Source organism: Papio anubis, chromosome 10, assembly GCF_008728515.1.
Source record: "Papio anubis isolate 15944 chromosome 10, Panubis1.0, whole genome shotgun sequence".
In the NCBI taxonomy this organism is placed as follows: domain Eukaryota; kingdom Metazoa; phylum Chordata; class Mammalia; order Primates; family Cercopithecidae; genus Papio; species Papio anubis.
Genome location: NC_044985.1, coordinates 67,967,875 through 67,984,750, shown reverse-complemented (window position 1 = coordinate 67,984,750; position 16,876 = coordinate 67,967,875). Strand labels below are relative to the sequence as shown.

The window sequence follows — 16,876 nt, the reverse complement described above, 5'->3', positions numbered from 1 at the left end:
CAGCTGAGTTGAAATGGACATAATTCTTGTGAGACACAAACTACCAAATCTCACTTACAAAAATAATCGCCTAGTTAGCTCTAAATCTATTACAGAAAATGAGTCTTTATCACATTCTCACAAAGAGCAATCAAGACAAAGATGCCTTTCCTAATGAATTCTACCAAATATTTAATGAAGAAATAATAGAAATTACACAATACTCTTCTAAAAATGAAGATGAGCTGTCACACAACTAATTTTATAACACCAGTGATACATTATAAAAGTAAAAAAAGTATCACATTCATTACATAAACTCAAAATTTTCTAGCCCAATATCAAAAAATTCTAGTAGTAGATATAGTAGCTGATATATCATGACCAAATGGCTCTATCCTACTGTATGTAACATTGGTGAATATTTGAAGATTAATCATTATAAAGGACCATATTTATATTTTGAAGAATAATATGAAATCATTTCAGTAGATGTAGATACAGTATTTTGGAAATTGCAACAACACCTGTGTTAGAAATTGTTGCAACCTAAGAATGGCAGAGAACTTCATTTTGATGAGAAGCATTTATAAAAAAAGTCTAGAGTTAAATTATATTTGTATAGTGAAAATGATTTCCATGAAAATTATGAAAAATCAAGAATGTTCACTCTCATTACTTCTATTCAGTGCTTTACAGTGGTATTATTCAGTGCAATAGGGCCAGAAAATATATCAAAGAAATGGATTGGAAAGAAAGAAATAAAACTGACTTCACTCAAAGACAATGTGATCAGTTTTGCAGATAATATAATGAAATTTTCAAAAAGTAAGTGAATTTGAAAAGATCATAGAATATAGGTCAACATACAAAAATAAATTGTACTTCTGTTTTCTGGAAATGAACAACTGTAACTTAAAGTTTACAATTTTTACCTTTAAAATCACATAAAAATATATAATTACTTAACATAAATTTAAAGGAATATGTGCTACATATTTAAATTTCAACTGCAAAATAGAGCTGGCTGCAATGGGGCATTCCTGTAGTCCCAGCTGCTTGGGAAGCTTAGGGGAGAGGATGCCTTGAGCTCAGGAGTTTGAGTTCAGCATTCTGTACAACTTAACAAGATGCTATCTCAAAAAAAGTGTCACAGAGATAAAAACAGACCTAAATATAAGTGATATAACATGTGTACATTCTCCAAAAATTAACTTATTTAGCGTACTTACAATCAAAATTCCAATAAGCAATTTTTGTCAAAATTGACAGGCTGAACCTAAAATTTACATATAAATATAAAGGAGTTAGAATATCTAGAAACAATTTTGAAAAATAGATTTGAGAGACTTGGCATTATCCAAGTTCAACATTTACTTTCTGAAATGAAGAATGTGTGGCATTAGATCAATGATAGACATATAAATCAAAGGAGAAAGACACAAACCCAGAGAGTATGGACAGTCATGTTCTACACCCACATATTTACCTGATTAATCAACTATTTAATATTGTTGTTTTGTTTAATATTTTTATATTTGTTTAATATATTTTGTATAATATTTGTGATAATTAATACCCAAACAGGAGTTACTATTGTTTTATTTAATATTACGTTTGTTTAAAATATTTTGTATAATATTATTGGTAATAATTAAAACAAAAGCAGGAGATACCAAAAAAACATAATCACACTAGTTTTTATAGATTTATCAGATTTTTTTTATTATGGATTTGAATTATCTACTACTGTTCATTGATTTTCCACCTGAAGGACGCTTTGTAACATTTATTATAGGTCAGATGTATTAGGAACTTGCTCCTTTAGCTTTTATTCACCTTGGATGTTTTAATTTCTCTTTTATCTTTGAAGAATAGTTTTGCTGGATATTTAGTTCTTGAATGACAATACATTTGTTTGTTTAATGAGAAATTGTCTACTAATTTTTCTGAGGATTCTTTGTACCCTATGAGTCTTTTTTACTACTTTCAAGATTATTTTGTCTAGCTTTCAACAGATTGTTTCTGATTATTTTTGGTGTGGATCTCTGACTTTATCTGCTTAGAATTTGTAGAAATTCTTGGATGTGTAGTTGCATATGTTTTATTAAATTTAGGACATTTCAGCCATTTTAAAAGTATTTTTTGACTATTTTTCTTCCTTCCTTTGGGAACTACCATAAGGAGTATGTTGGTATGCTATATGATATCCCATAATTCCCTTAGCCTCTGTTCATTTTTGTCCATTTTTTTCCTTCTGTTCTTCAGACTGGTTAATTTCAATAGACCTCTCTTCAGAAAGTACCCTAATTATTTATTCTGGCTGCACAAATCTACTGTTGCATCTCCTCAGTGAATTTTTATTTTAATATTTGAATTTTCAGCATCAGAATTTCTGTATGGTTCTTCCTATAACTTTTAATCTGATTAGTAATCTTTATGTGTTCCTAGACATCATTCTCTTGATTGTCTTTTTTATTCTTTAGTGTTTTCAACATACTGAAACTAGTTAGTCTTTTCTAGGAAGTCCAGTTTCTGTACTTCATCAGAGATAGTTTCAGTTGATTTTTTGAAATGTGAATGATACATACTTTTGTATTTCTCTATATTCTTTATAATATTTGTTGAGAGCTATACATTTGTAATGTTGTAATGTGATAACACTGTATATAAAATTCTCTCTTCTCCCCAGGTATTGTTGTTGCTTTTTGAGGGACACAGTCATACATTTGTTTAGCGATTTTTTCCAAACTTCTTTTCCAAGGATTACATTCCTTGTCATATGTTCCATTTTCTCTACAGTCAGCCTGTAACCTGACTGGAATGTCCTCAAGTGCTTGAATGTAGAAGAAATAAAAAGTACTCTGTCTCTTTAAATTATTTCAATGAATGCTGCCCAAGAAGCTCCATCATAATGTTGGGGTTGAAACAATAGCCAGCCTCTACTCTATGGGGCCAAAGAAGGGCACTTTCTATGTTATGTGAACTGTCAATATTTGGTGAAATTTATCTGCCTCTTTTTTTAAAAAAATCAAGCGCTTCTCTGGATGCTGAAAGTGTTGGCCTAGATTGCAGAGTTCTGAAATAGTCAAATCTGACATTTCTTGTCAGCTCTTCAGTTATTTCAGTGAAGAAACTCATTCCTGATCCTCCTACTCCACCATCTTCCATGATATCACTTGGTCACTTTTTTAAATGATAAATTTACTTTAGGAAATATTCTTCATTATGTTTTTGATTAAATCAAATAATTATGCATTTGTTTATGTTTTCTAAAATCAGACTAATTCATTTTCTCGCCTCTCTGAAATTTATACAAACTCCTACAATGTTCTTGTTTTCACTTCTGATTTTCACCATAAACATGATACTAAACTAATAGAAACTACAAATGTCATAAAATCACTGTTTTTTTTCACTCTTAGTATGTTTGATATACTCTTAGATTTTTTTATACACTAATTTCTATTACCACTGAGTAACAAAAAGTGTGAATAAATAAAATAATAATGAATGAATTATTGCTGGATGGATGTAAGAAATAAATGAATAAGATTTACTTAGGGACCAAAGGATACATAGAAAAATTAATTATTGACTGGGCACGGTAGCTTACACCTGCAATCCCAGCAATTTGGGAGGCCATTGTGGGTGGATCACCTGAGGTCAGGAGTTTGAGACCAGCCTAGCCAACATGGGGAAATGCTGTCTCTAGTTAAAAAAAAAAAAAAAAAATACAAAAAATTAGCAGGGTGTGGTGGCACACGCCTGTAGTCCCAGTTACTCGGGAGGCTGAGGAAGGAGAATCGCTTGAACCTGGGAGGCAGAGGTTGCAGTTAGCTGAGATCGCACTATCGCACTCCAGCCTGGGTGACAGAGTGAGACTATGTTTCAAAAAAAAAAAAAAAGAAGAAGAAAGAAAATAAAAGAATGCATAAAAATAGTAACCAAACCAATTAAAGTAATGACCTGAAACAGTGCTTCATAAAAGTGATTGGAAAAGGATACTGAGAGGAAATAACCAGTGATGTAGGTGTAAAACCAGGAGGCAATGATGTCTACTAGGAAAATTTAAGTGAGTGCAGTTGGATGAGAGATTCCTGCACTAGTGGTGCTGATCTGTGGCTGAGTGAAGGAACAGTTTTGCAGGGAACAAATGAAGGTTACCACATTGTTCTCCCTATTATGTGAGAGATAAAATATTTCCTACTACTCTTAAACATTTTATAGCTTCAGTGTGAAAAAGAAGATAAGTAATCAGAGCCAGAAGCACTATCAATTCTTACGGTACATGAAGCAAAAAGAAAGATCTATAGAAAATGCATATAGTACTGTGAAAAGCATAGAAATATAGCTATCTGACTCAAAACTTGGCAATGCAGTTAGAGATCTCATTTCGGAACAAAGGTATATTGCCCATTTTGAGCTCTCTGCCAAGTTATAAATTTATCTCTTAGGTTACTAGAATTTTTAGGAAACTAACTTTTGTTGTATTTTCATTTGGATTCCTATGATGAGAGTCTATAGAAGAAAATTTCTTCCTCATGTAGGTGAGTATATGCATTTTTATATTTTGATCATTTGTCAGTGGAATGTTAAACTCAAAGTAGCAGCAATTTCAGAGAAAATATTTAAAAGAAAGTTAAGCTAGTGAAGAGAAAGACACACAGACACACATTTTGTATTACAGACATTGTAATAAAGAAATGCTGGAGGGTATGCAAAAATGATATCAATCCTATCTTATGTGGGTTATCATTTTGAACTTTAGAAAAATTCAGAATGTCTAATCTGTAATTTAAAACTAAATGCAAATATAAGGGTATGAAATTAACCTCTTTACGTCGTTTATGATCTGAGGATGCACTTACTATTAATACTATATTTAATTTAAAACATTATTGAAATGTATATGTGGCAAAAATTTTATCAATCCTACTAATATATGAGCTGAAACCAAGGAAAAAAATAATATCATGTGATGTAATTAAGGACTAACCATTTGACAAATATGCTGGAGGATCTGCAACTATTAGAGCTGATTATTTCTTTATTCTGTGATTTGTTGCAACTCAACACATAAAAATTCTTTTGAGAAATCTTTATAGCAAGGATCAAGTTTCTACTTGATTTCCCTACCCACCACATTTAGCATAATGGTATTTAATCATCTTATTGTATATAAGTTTCTCAAGTATTTCAAATTATCAGATAAAAAAGTTCAGTGAAAAAAATCAATATTATTAACATTATGCATATTGTCGATAAAACTATACAATAGCTGTGTCAGATTGTTAATAAGAATATTCAACATCCCGTAAAATGGGATGCAACTTATATTGCTCTGTCTTACAAAATTTCAGTTAAGGAGGAAGTATGAGCCTTGCCACAACATAGTCTGGCTTTGTTGGAATGTTCTGATTTCAGATTGTATGGTGGAGAAATGGGATATTAGTCTCTTTGCCCTTTCATACTCCCATTCAGATAATGCATTGTTCATGAATGACAGTTATTTTAGAAAAAGGCAGAAAGAATAAATCCTGAAATTGGCTTTTAAAACTTCCTAAGACAGTATTCGTTAACAGATTATTGTATAATGTAACTGAAATTTGGAGGAGACTATTGTATTTTTCATGACATACTGAAAAAAAACCTGCAGATAAAAATATACTTATTCTCTTTCAGATTATATGTGCATAATTTTTAAATGTAGATAAATCTAGTGAAAAAATATTAATTCCAACAAACCACCAACACAGGTGCCAGTGTATGCCTCCCCGGGACACAAGGATAGATACATTTAACCCACCATCACTAACACTGAAGCCCGAAGATGGGCCCATCTGGCATTCCAGTCCCCAGTACACATCACCACAGTCTCCAGTAATAACCATACCCTAACACCATGAGGAAACCACAGATACCACTGACGTTGTTTATGGCCGGAGAGATCACTGGAGGCTTCACTGTTCCGTGTACCCAGAAGCAAAGCCAAAGGGTTTTACCCAACCAACACCACAGATGCATCTACAGTAAAAAGGACCCCCACCCCCAACAAAAGTAAATTCAAAAACAGGAAGAAACAACTGTTACACCAGTTGTGCAGAGATCAACATAAAGACACAGAAAACATGAAAAAGCAAGGAAATACTACACCTCCAAAGGGACACGGTAATATTCCAGCAATTGATCTTAACCAGAAAGAAATTCCAGTTACCATATTAGTTCATCTTTTGTAAGGTTTAAATATATATTAGGTTCTATATAAATTAATTGGTATCATTATATATCTTTTGTTATTAGAGTGATAAAGACATTTTAGTTGTGTTGTTTAATAAAATTAAAGTGATTATGCTCTCTACGTATTTTTTTCATATTGAATTATCAGCCAAGAACAAACACCAGAGTCAGAAACACACACACAGGTTTACCAAAGAATACTGTCTTCGATCATACTCCTAAATTTTAAAATTATAGTTTTAGTTACTCTTTTTATATAGTCACACATTATCAGAGGCAGCATTATTTTGTTTTGTGCCCTATAAAGTAATAAATTACATGAGACATACAGATGTCTAAATTTGACTTATGTTAGTAATACATCTTAGAAAATATATTCTACATTTTATCTCAGTGATTTTTAAATAATAATCCTAAAAACACTTATACATTCAATTGAATTGAAAAATGAAGTTGTACTTGACAGAAAAGTCTGAATGATCTTTTCTTAGCCCTTGAATTAAAGAAGATTAAACAAAGTTGTAATGAATTATAGCCGTGCCTTAGACTTTTTTCCTTTCTGAAAAGTGACCTACTGTTTCCCCCTGGAACTTATTCACAGTTGACTGAATCTGGGACACTGGGGAGTGCTGGAGGTCAGTGCTGCAGGTTGGTCTCATGATGCTACTTATATTAATATTGTCTTTAATTAAATACTGTGTGAGAAAAATTAAATGGATTTGGTCCAGTCCTCTTTTGGTTATAATACTCGAAGTGATCAACAAAGTTGCATACTCAAATGAAAATTTGAGTTTGGTCGAAAACATATCAGGCTGAAGGATGTTTTTTTAAAGGAACAAGCTTTCTTTCCCTTGCCACAAAAGTAGTAAAACCTACCAAATTCAGTTCTTCCCAGGCAATGCAGTTACCAAATGGACAAGCTTCCATCTGTCCATTGTCCATCCTGTGTTGACCTCCTACCTGCCACCTCTCCATAGGCCCTGGAAAGCATATGGAACTGCTCTAGTTGCTGCATTTTGCGTAAGTAGTGAAGTCCTTTGCCTCTGACCCAGGAATCTTACTTCTTCTGCCCCTAGCTATGAAACTGTAATAGGCTAACTTGCTAGACTGTAAGTATGTCAAAATCCCAGACCTTTTATAGTTCTTGACAGTCTCATAATGGTTTATTTTCCAGTTCCCCCAAAATAATGCCCAAAAGGGGTGACTATGAAAGAGACACTCCTGCATCCACATACCTTAACAGGACTAAGAACTGAGATTACCTATATCTTCATTACTTTATTATTTTCTCCAGAAAATTTTTTTACTGAGGAAGATACCACTCTAAACGTATCAATAACTTCATTGTATGTGACAGCAGTTTTCCAAAATTGATTTTTTAAAAATAGATCAATCACTTAGCCTTTTTATCTGGGCTCTGATTTACTAAACTGAGTGAAGTATTTGCTTATTAAATACTTCTTTACTTATCCAGATTTCCTCCAAGACCTTAAACTTCTGGTGTCTACCAATCTGAAAAATACTATAAAATTTGCCCAATCATGTTCAGATTTCCTATATGGAAACACCTACCTTAAGCCTCTCAATCCTATAACCAAACACCTCATAAAATTTTCACCTCACCTCTCTCTGTTGGAACACTAGTAAGATCCTGTGAAGTGAGTGCTCTTTCTTCATGTAGGAAGTAATAAATATGACTCTGATTTATTAGGTCATGCATACTGTGTGTGCATGGGTGTATATGTGTTTAGGAGTTTGGGGATTAACAGTATATAATGGTGACTTTCAGAGAGCTACAATTTTACTAGACTTAATAACTACTCTATTAGGTATTTTTCCCTAATCTTTCAGAATTTCTGTATGTATTTGATTAAAATGTTTAGTGTTTATAGTTTAAAACTGCTTGAAATATTGCAAAATTGAATTTATCTGTATTGCCAACGTGCAATATGCAAATCTACATTGTTGTAGTTATTAACTGCAACGTAAATAATGTAACAGAGCTGATGCATTATTGAGATAGTGTCAATGAATCAATTGTGTGAAATGATCATTTGTTGTTTTGTGTGAAATAAGTAGTAAGTACACTGGGAGATTTTCTTTTCTCTCCATTAAGCTGTTACACAATTATGAACTTTAAAAAAGGATTAAACAAACTACTTCTGGATAAAAATACCCTGTCTATTGCATAAAGTTCACTTTGCTTCATGTGTTTCAAATTTAATATAATCATCCCCAAAAGTCAAGAAAAATGCATTTGCAGGATTTGGGCTTTCTTTCATTTCATCTTTAGCAGTAAGAAAAATCTGTAACTGTAAGAGCCATCACTGAAGAACTATATAATTTAATACTATCTCTTTATTTTTTGAATTACGAAGTCTTCATTTATTTCAAAGTTGTCATATTGCATAAAATATACCCACCAATTTATCTTTTCCTTGAAGTTACTGGTGGCAGAAAGATGATTTCATTATTTTACCAATGTGCAATCAAATGCAAAGGCTCTCTACATGAATTCTGCAGGCCAGATTTTTCTTTACAATAGCCATCCCTGCTTTAAGAGAAATAATGTAGTTATAGCTGTCTTTCTAAGTGCATTGAGATTTGATTACAGGCTGCAGCAGTAAATGGCTTTGACTAATACAGAAAAAAATGTACAAATACAGTTTGAAAGTTATCCAATAACTTCAAGTAGGGAATATATCTGTTACCTTTCTGCCTAGAAAATTTTAAAGAAACATTCAAATAATTTAGATAAAATTACAATTTGTTGGTAGTTAATTTTAGTGTAGACATAATAATTAAATACAATGATAATATTTTTTTAAAGGAGGGAAAAAAGACTGTAAAAAGGCCATCAAAAATTTTATTTCTGTTTGTAAAACAATGCCAATTTTATCACTCTAGGTATAAAGCTTATTTAATAATGAATATGTAGCAAGAAATAAAATTTCACTTAGACTCAGTGCCAAAGAAAGGAAACCAAATTAATCATGAGATACAAAATTATCTCCCAATATTGCTAATTGAATAATTAGATTTTACACTGGATCATATGTGTGTGTGTATATATATATAGATCCAGTTTATATATATATATATGCAGACACATACCACAACATATACATATATGTGTGTATAATACATACGTGTGTAATATACAGTATATAATACGTTGTATAATGTATATATGCACAAATGTATTATTTTTAGTCAAAAGAAGAAAAAATGGTATGTTCTAATGTTAAATATTTCTAACCAGTTTTATATATGGAACTAACAATTTCAAGCTGTGAATCATGTACTATAGATAACGAATGTTAGGATCAGGTAATTCGCGAAGAAATGTATAAGTTATCAAAATCAAAATTGTGTCACTAATGTTAAGAAAACCCTGACAGAGCCAAGAAAAGCCATGAAGAGAGGGTTCTCATGCTTGCGTGCCTGACAACAAAAACAGTCACAAAACACTACAAAAAACACAAGCTTGTACAAAGGCCATTGAAGCCTTACACAAAAGAATACCTCCGCAAGGACATCTGCCCAGCACCTGCCTGTCCAACTTCAGACTGGCATCACTTCAGACTGGTATTAATCTCTGTAACCAAAGATAATTATTCCAAAATAATTATGTAACCTTTCTTATTTTTTTCTTTAAAAACATTTATCTTCCTTTACCTCCCTGAATGTGCACATCGTTTACCATGGCATGCATATTCCCATTGTAATGCTTTACTTACAAATAAACATATTTTCTTTTAGAGAGCCTCTCTCTGTTTGTTATTTAGGTTGACAAAGCAAGCCCAGTAATCTGTTAAAGCAAGCATATCTATAGATTGTTGGTAATAGAAACAGATTAAAACCCCTGATTAGGTAAGAAATATGCTGATATGACAAAAATCTAAATGGAAAGCCTACAAAGTCAAGGAGTTAGTAGAGTTCGACAGAATAACACAAACAGATCCATTCTCAGTATTCAGATTAAGAAAGTACAATTGTGTGCTGCATAACAATGTTTCTATGAAGGACAGGCAGCATATGTAACAGTGGTCCCATAAGAGACTAAAAAATTCCATCCCCTAGTGACATTGTCACCATCATAACCTTATAGCACAATGCATTACTCATGTGTTTGTGGTGATGCTGGTATAAAGAAACCTACTGTACTGCCAATCGTTAAAAGTGTAGCACATACACTTATGTGTGGTATATCATGATGAATGACTATAGATTTACTCCTGGGTTGGTTCAACATATGCAAATCAATAAATGTGATTCATCACATAAACAGTACTAAAAGCAAAATCCACATAATCATCTCAACACATAATCATCTCAATAGACACAGAAAAGGCTTTTGATGAAATTCAACATCCCTTCATGTTAGAAACTCTCAACAAATTAAGCTTCAAAGGTACATACCTCAAAATAATAAAATCCATCTATTACAAACCATAGCCAACATTATACTGAACAGGCAAAAGCTGGAAACATTCCCCTTGAGAACAGGAACAAGGTGAGGATACCCACTGTCACCACTCCTATTCAAAATAGTATTGGAAGTCCCAGCCAGAGCAATCAGGCAAGAGACAGAAAATAAAAGACATCCAAATAGGAAGGCAGGAAGTCAAACTATCTCTCTTCACAGGTGATATGATACTATACCTAAAAAAAAAAAAAACCCTCATAGCTTCCACCCAAATTCTTCTGATAAACAACTTCAGCAAAGTTTCAGGTTACAAAATCAATATACAAAAATCAGCAGCATTTCTGTACACCAGTAATATCCAACCTGAGAGCCAAATCAAGGATGCAATCCTATTCACAATGGCCACAAAAATAATATTTTTAGAAGTACGGTTAACAGGGACGTGAAAGATCCCCATAGCAAGAATTATAAAACACCGATGAAAGAAATCAGAAATGGCACAACAAATGGAAATAACATTCCATGATTATGGATAGGAAGAGACAATATTGTTAATATGACCATACTGTCCAAATGTATTTATAGATTCAATGCTATTCCTAACAAACTACCAACGTTTTCCACAGAATTCAAAAAAAATTCCAAAATTCATTTAGAACTAAAAAATAGCCTGAATAGCCAAAGTAACTCTAAGCAAAATGAACAAAGCTGGAGGCATCACATTATTTGACTTCAAACTGTACTATAAGGCTACAGTTAACTAAAACAGCATGGTACTGGTATAAATATGTATACACACACACACACACACACACACACGCCAATGGAACAAGTTAGAGAACACAGAAATAAAGCTGCACACCTACAACTGTCTGATATTTGACAAAGCCAACAAAAATAAGCAATGGGGAAAGGACTGTATTGAATAAATCTGCTGGGATAACTATCAAGCCATATGCAGAAGATTGAAACCGGACCTTTACATCTCACTGTATACAAAAATCAACTTAAGATGGATTAAAGACTTAAACATAAAATCTAAAACTATAAAGACCTTAGAAGAAAGTCTGGGAAATACCATTCTGGACGTTACCCCAGGTAAAGTCTTTGTAACGAAGTCTCCAAAAGCAATTGCTACAAAAACGACAAATGACAAGTGGGACCTAAAGAGCTTCTGCACAGCAAAAGAAACTATCAACAGAGTAAACAGACAAATTATGGAATGGGATAAAATATTTGCAAACTATGCATCTGACAAAAGTCTAATATCCAGAATTTATAAGGAACTGAAATAAATCAACAAGGAAAAAACAAATGACCCTATTACAAAATGGGCAAAGGACACACACAGACATTTCTCAAAAGAAGACATTTATGCAGTCAATGAGCATATATGCTCAATATTACTAATCATTACGGAAATGCAAATTTAAACACAATGAGATACTAGTCAGAATGGCTATTATTAAACAGTCAAAAAATAACTGATGCTGGCAAGGTTTGAAAAGGAAATGCTTATACACTGCTGGTGGGAATGTAAAATAGTTCAGCCATTGCGGAAAGCAGTTTTGTGATTTCTTAAAGAACTCAAAGCAGAATTACCATTTGATCCCAAAACCCCATTATTGGGTATATACCCAAAGGAATATAAATCATTTTATCGTAAAGACACATGCATGTGTATGTTCATTGCAGCACTGTTCACAGTAGCAAAGACATGGAAACAACCTAAATGCTCATCAATGGTAGACTGGCTAAAGAAAATGTGGTATTTAAACACCATGACATGTTATGCAACTATTAAAAGATGAGATCATGGCCCTTGCAGCAAAATGGATGAAGCTGGAGGCCATAATCCTAAGCAAATTAGTGCAAAATCAGATAAGCAGATAACTCATATTCTCTTACAAGTGGGAGCTAAACACTGCGTACAAGTGGAAACAAAGAAGGGAACAATAGATACTATGGCCTATTTGAGGGTGGAGGGTAGGAGGAGGATGAGGATGGAGAAGCTATCTATCGGGTACTATGCTCATTACCTGAGTGAGGAAATAATTTGTACACCAAACCCCCATGACATGCAATCTACTCATGTAACAAACCTGCACATATAGCCCTTGAACCTAAAATAAAAGTTGGAAAGAAAAACATAAAAGAAGTGTCTATTTACTGGTTTATTTATTTACTAGAGTACACATTTCATTGTTATTTTACAGTGTATTTCTTCTACATATACATAAAGCATGTTAACTGTACAACAGCCTCAGACAAGTCACTCAAGAGGCATTCTGGAAGAAGGCATTGTTATTGTTGGAGATGACAGCTCCAAGTCTGTTATTTGCTCTGAAGATGTTCCAGTGGGACAAGATGTGGACGTGAAAGACAGTGATATTGATGATCCTGACCCTGTGTAGGTCTAGCCTAATGTATGTGTTCATGCAAAAACAAAGGAATTAACAAAGAAGCTTAAAATAATAATAACAAATTTTAAAAATGAAACAATTGTTATAGAATAAAAATATAAAGAGGATATTTGTGTATAGCTGGGTCATGTGTCTGTGTTTTAAGCTACATCTTTTTACAAAAGAGTCAAAAAGTTAAAAAATTAAAAACATTATAAAATAAAAATATTATAGTAGGCTAATGTTAGTTTGTGATTGAAGAAAATTTTAAAAATAAGTTTAGTGCAGCCTAAGTGCACAGTGTTTATGGTCTACAGTAATGTACAGTAATGTTGTAGACCTTCACATTCATTCACCACTCACTCACTGTTTTACTCAAAGCAACTTTCTGTCATGCAAGCTCCATTTACAATAAGTGCTCTACAATGGTGTACCATTTTTTTTTATGTTTTATACCATATGTTTACTGTACCTTTTCTATGATTAGATATATTTATATAAACAAATACTTATTATTATGTTACAATTGCCTACAGTGTTTGGTACGGTAACATGCTGTACAGGGTTGTAGCATAGGAGCAACAGGTTCCTAACTACATAAACTCCATGTTTAGTAGGCTGTACCAGCTAGGTTTGTGTAGTACACGCTGTGATGTTCATATAATGATGATATCACATTTCTCAGAATGTATTCTTGTTAAGTGATGCATGACTGTATCTACGTCGGTAGTATAAATTTGAAAGGTCAGACTGATAGGATAGTGGCTTTCCAAGTAAGCATGCTAGATGGATGTACAGAGGGTCGGGGTGAATAGATTACTGTAAAACTTATGACCTGTAGTTTGTAGCTGGAAAGAGGCACGAGATTTGCTTACAAGATTTGGAAGTTCAATATTCCTTCTTTTACTCCAGAATTATACTAATTAGACTAAAATATAGTAAGTGCACATTAATTATATATATATAATGTATGTATGCATATTATATATAACATGTATGTGTGTATATATATCCTCTTCAAAGGAGATTTAAATATACAGAATGAGCAATAAACATCAGGATACAAAGAAAAGAAAGGCTGTGTAAAGATAAACTCTTTCTAATGATCTAGATGTCAATTATAGGAAGCCATAACAAGAATGATTTTTGAAACTGGGCCAGCATCTCTTCAAGCAAAAAATTATTATGTAATCTCTTCAAGAATCCCAAAACCGAGGTTAGAGTACAGGTGGGACAATAATTGTGGGCAAAAGGGTGTGCCTGCCAGGTAGAGTAATGCAGAGTGAAATTGGGTATTTGTTAATGTATTGGCTGTTCAGAATAATTTACTGATTTCTGCCCAGAAGCCACACTATAGTTTTTTAAGCTTTTGAATGCCATTTTGATAAAATACAAGTAATTGGGACATATCTAATGTCAGTACTTAATTCTAAGGTAAGTTCAGCAGAAATGTCTCTTGGTGGGATAAATCATAGTATATCATCCCAATGACTAGGAAGATTTTTCTCAGGATAGCTGAAGTCAGAGGAACTGAATTCTAAATTGTAGACCACGAGGAAAGTACGTCATAGGTGGTAAAATGAACCTAAATGTCAGAACTGTGGGGGTGGCAAAACTGACACTAAAAAATAAATCAAGAAGACAGACGCTCAGAATGTGGGGAACCATTCAGGATGAACTGTATAAAAGAGGTTCAAGCAAATGGTTTTATGAGTAAGCACAAGGAAAATGTTAGAGGTCCATTTTTAGATTTGCTAGCTACATGGTGTAGGAGTGTGCTGGTTAGATCAAAAGAATCATGCAGAACTGGTCAGAATGTATGGCAGGATGTCAAACTTTATTCACACAAAAATGTAATATGTTTGAGCACTTAAGTTTAGACCATCCCTGGAGGTCAGGTTACAAGATGTCTTAGATTTGACATTTCTGGTAATTATAGTATTCCAAATATAACTTTAGTTTTGAACTTCAAAAATGTAATATATATTATATAGGAATATAATGAATGTGTACTTATTTTAAGTCAATAGCTATGTACTGAATATTATGTGAGCTTTCTCTTTTAAAACATACAAATTTTGGAGTGAATATCATTATAACTCCCATTTTAAAGAGGAAGATACTGATCATTGGAAAGATTTAAAACATCTTGCTATTTCACAGTGCTAATAAATGGCATATAGAGTATTCTCTTCCAGAACTATCAAATTGAGCTTTTAATTTTCATATTGTACCATAATTTTATGATAAAATTCTATTGTATTTTTATCTGTATTTCTTTGGTCTGAGAAAGATAAACCTAGAGAATTAATAATCATAGTAAGAAGTAACTTTTTGTTCAGCCAATGAAATATTTGTTCTCATAAAAAATGTCAAAAGAGTTGAGGTCACATCAAATTACTTGTACACTGGCATAAACATAAAATTATAATTTGAAGTAATTTCATGTATTATCTATACTTATTTTTCTGAAAGACTGAGCCAAGTTCATATTACTGCTATAAAATGGAAATAAAATTTCTATTCAGTAAATATGAAAGCATACTAAGAAAACAACAAGCATACATTTTTGGGTTCCAAGAAATACTCAAATTCATTACCTTGGTGCCAAGGATATTATACTTCTGAGTTTTACAATCTGAAAAATTAAACACATTTTGAATAATTACAATTATGGAAGTTACATTTTTCTTCAAAATTTTATTCTCTCTCTTAAAATATACAAAGACTTGAAAATGAGAAAATACGCAAATAGATGAAGCCTCTAACTCCTTTGATAAATTCTTGTTTTAAGATGTACAAAGGGACCACAGAATGCAGTGATGTATATCCAAGGATTAGTAAGGAACAAGTTTATGCACAAAAAGGGATCACAAAGAATCTGCTTTAAACATCATTTTTCGTGCTATGATAGAGAAAATATTTGAGTAATTAAGGTGTAGAAGACAGTAAATTAGATTTTATTTTACATTTTACCGCATTTTTTTTTTGCATTCTTCACAGTGTAATCAGCATTTTGATGAAAAAGAAAAATATTTCCATAAATGCAATAAACATATTTCACCAATGAATTCTGTGGTGTCCTAGAGGAGTTCTTTTCTATTTTTTTCCCAAGATCTGTAGAACACTGTCCCCCACTTATCTATGGTTTTGCTTTCTGCAGTTTCTGTTTCTTGCAGTAAACCTCAGTTTGAAAGTATTAAATGGAAAACTCCAGAAATAAACAATTTATAAGTTTTAAATTGCAGCCATTCTATGTAGCACGATGAAATCTCCCACAGTCTTGCTCCATCCTGCCCAGAATGTGAATCATCTATTTGTCCAGCGTATGTATCCATGCCGTCAACATCCCTTTTCCTTTAGTAATTTAGGACTGTTGCAGTATCTTAGTGCTTGGGTTCAAGTAACCCTTATTTTACTTCATAATGGCCCCAAACTGCAAGAATGGTATATTTAATTTATAAAGTAAAAATTCTGTAGGTATACATGTATAGGAAAAAAAAAAAACATAGTATATACAGGATTGCATACTACCAGAGATTTCTGGCATCCACTGAGGGTCTTGGGAGGTATCCCCACAGGGTAAGGGGGTACTCCTGTAATTTGGACTATTCTGGTTTTGCTTTATTATTTTTGGAATGCTTACTATATGCTATGCACTTTTTATATCTTATATAATTTAATACTAATCAAAATCCTGTGAGATAGGTATTATTTATTCCTATCTTATATATGAAACTTATGAACAGGTTAGTCATGCCCCACAAGTATAAAATGTAAATCCAGAATTAAAAACAAATCTTTTTACTTCATTTTGCAGCTTTTC

General features: G+C 32.6%; 2 long non-coding RNA genes across 4 annotated transcripts in view; one reads left to right on the top strand and one right to left on the bottom strand.

Moving 5' to 3' along the window:
* Positions 1-16,876, bottom strand: part of LOC108581356 — a 55,173-nt gene that overhangs the window by 22,592 nt on the left and 15,705 nt on the right. For all 3 annotated transcript variants that reach the window (XR_004176587.1, XR_004176586.1, XR_004176588.1), the window contains one exon: positions 15,651-15,688. This is a non-coding gene — a long non-coding RNA (uncharacterized LOC108581356). The remainder of the gene's footprint in view (positions 1-15,650; positions 15,689-16,876) is intronic.
* LOC108581357 lies at positions 6,718-9,856 on the top strand. Its single transcript, XR_004176589.1, has 3 exons — positions 6,718-6,867; positions 7,105-7,239; positions 9,621-9,856. It is a non-coding gene; the product is annotated as an uncharacterized LOC108581357 (long non-coding RNA).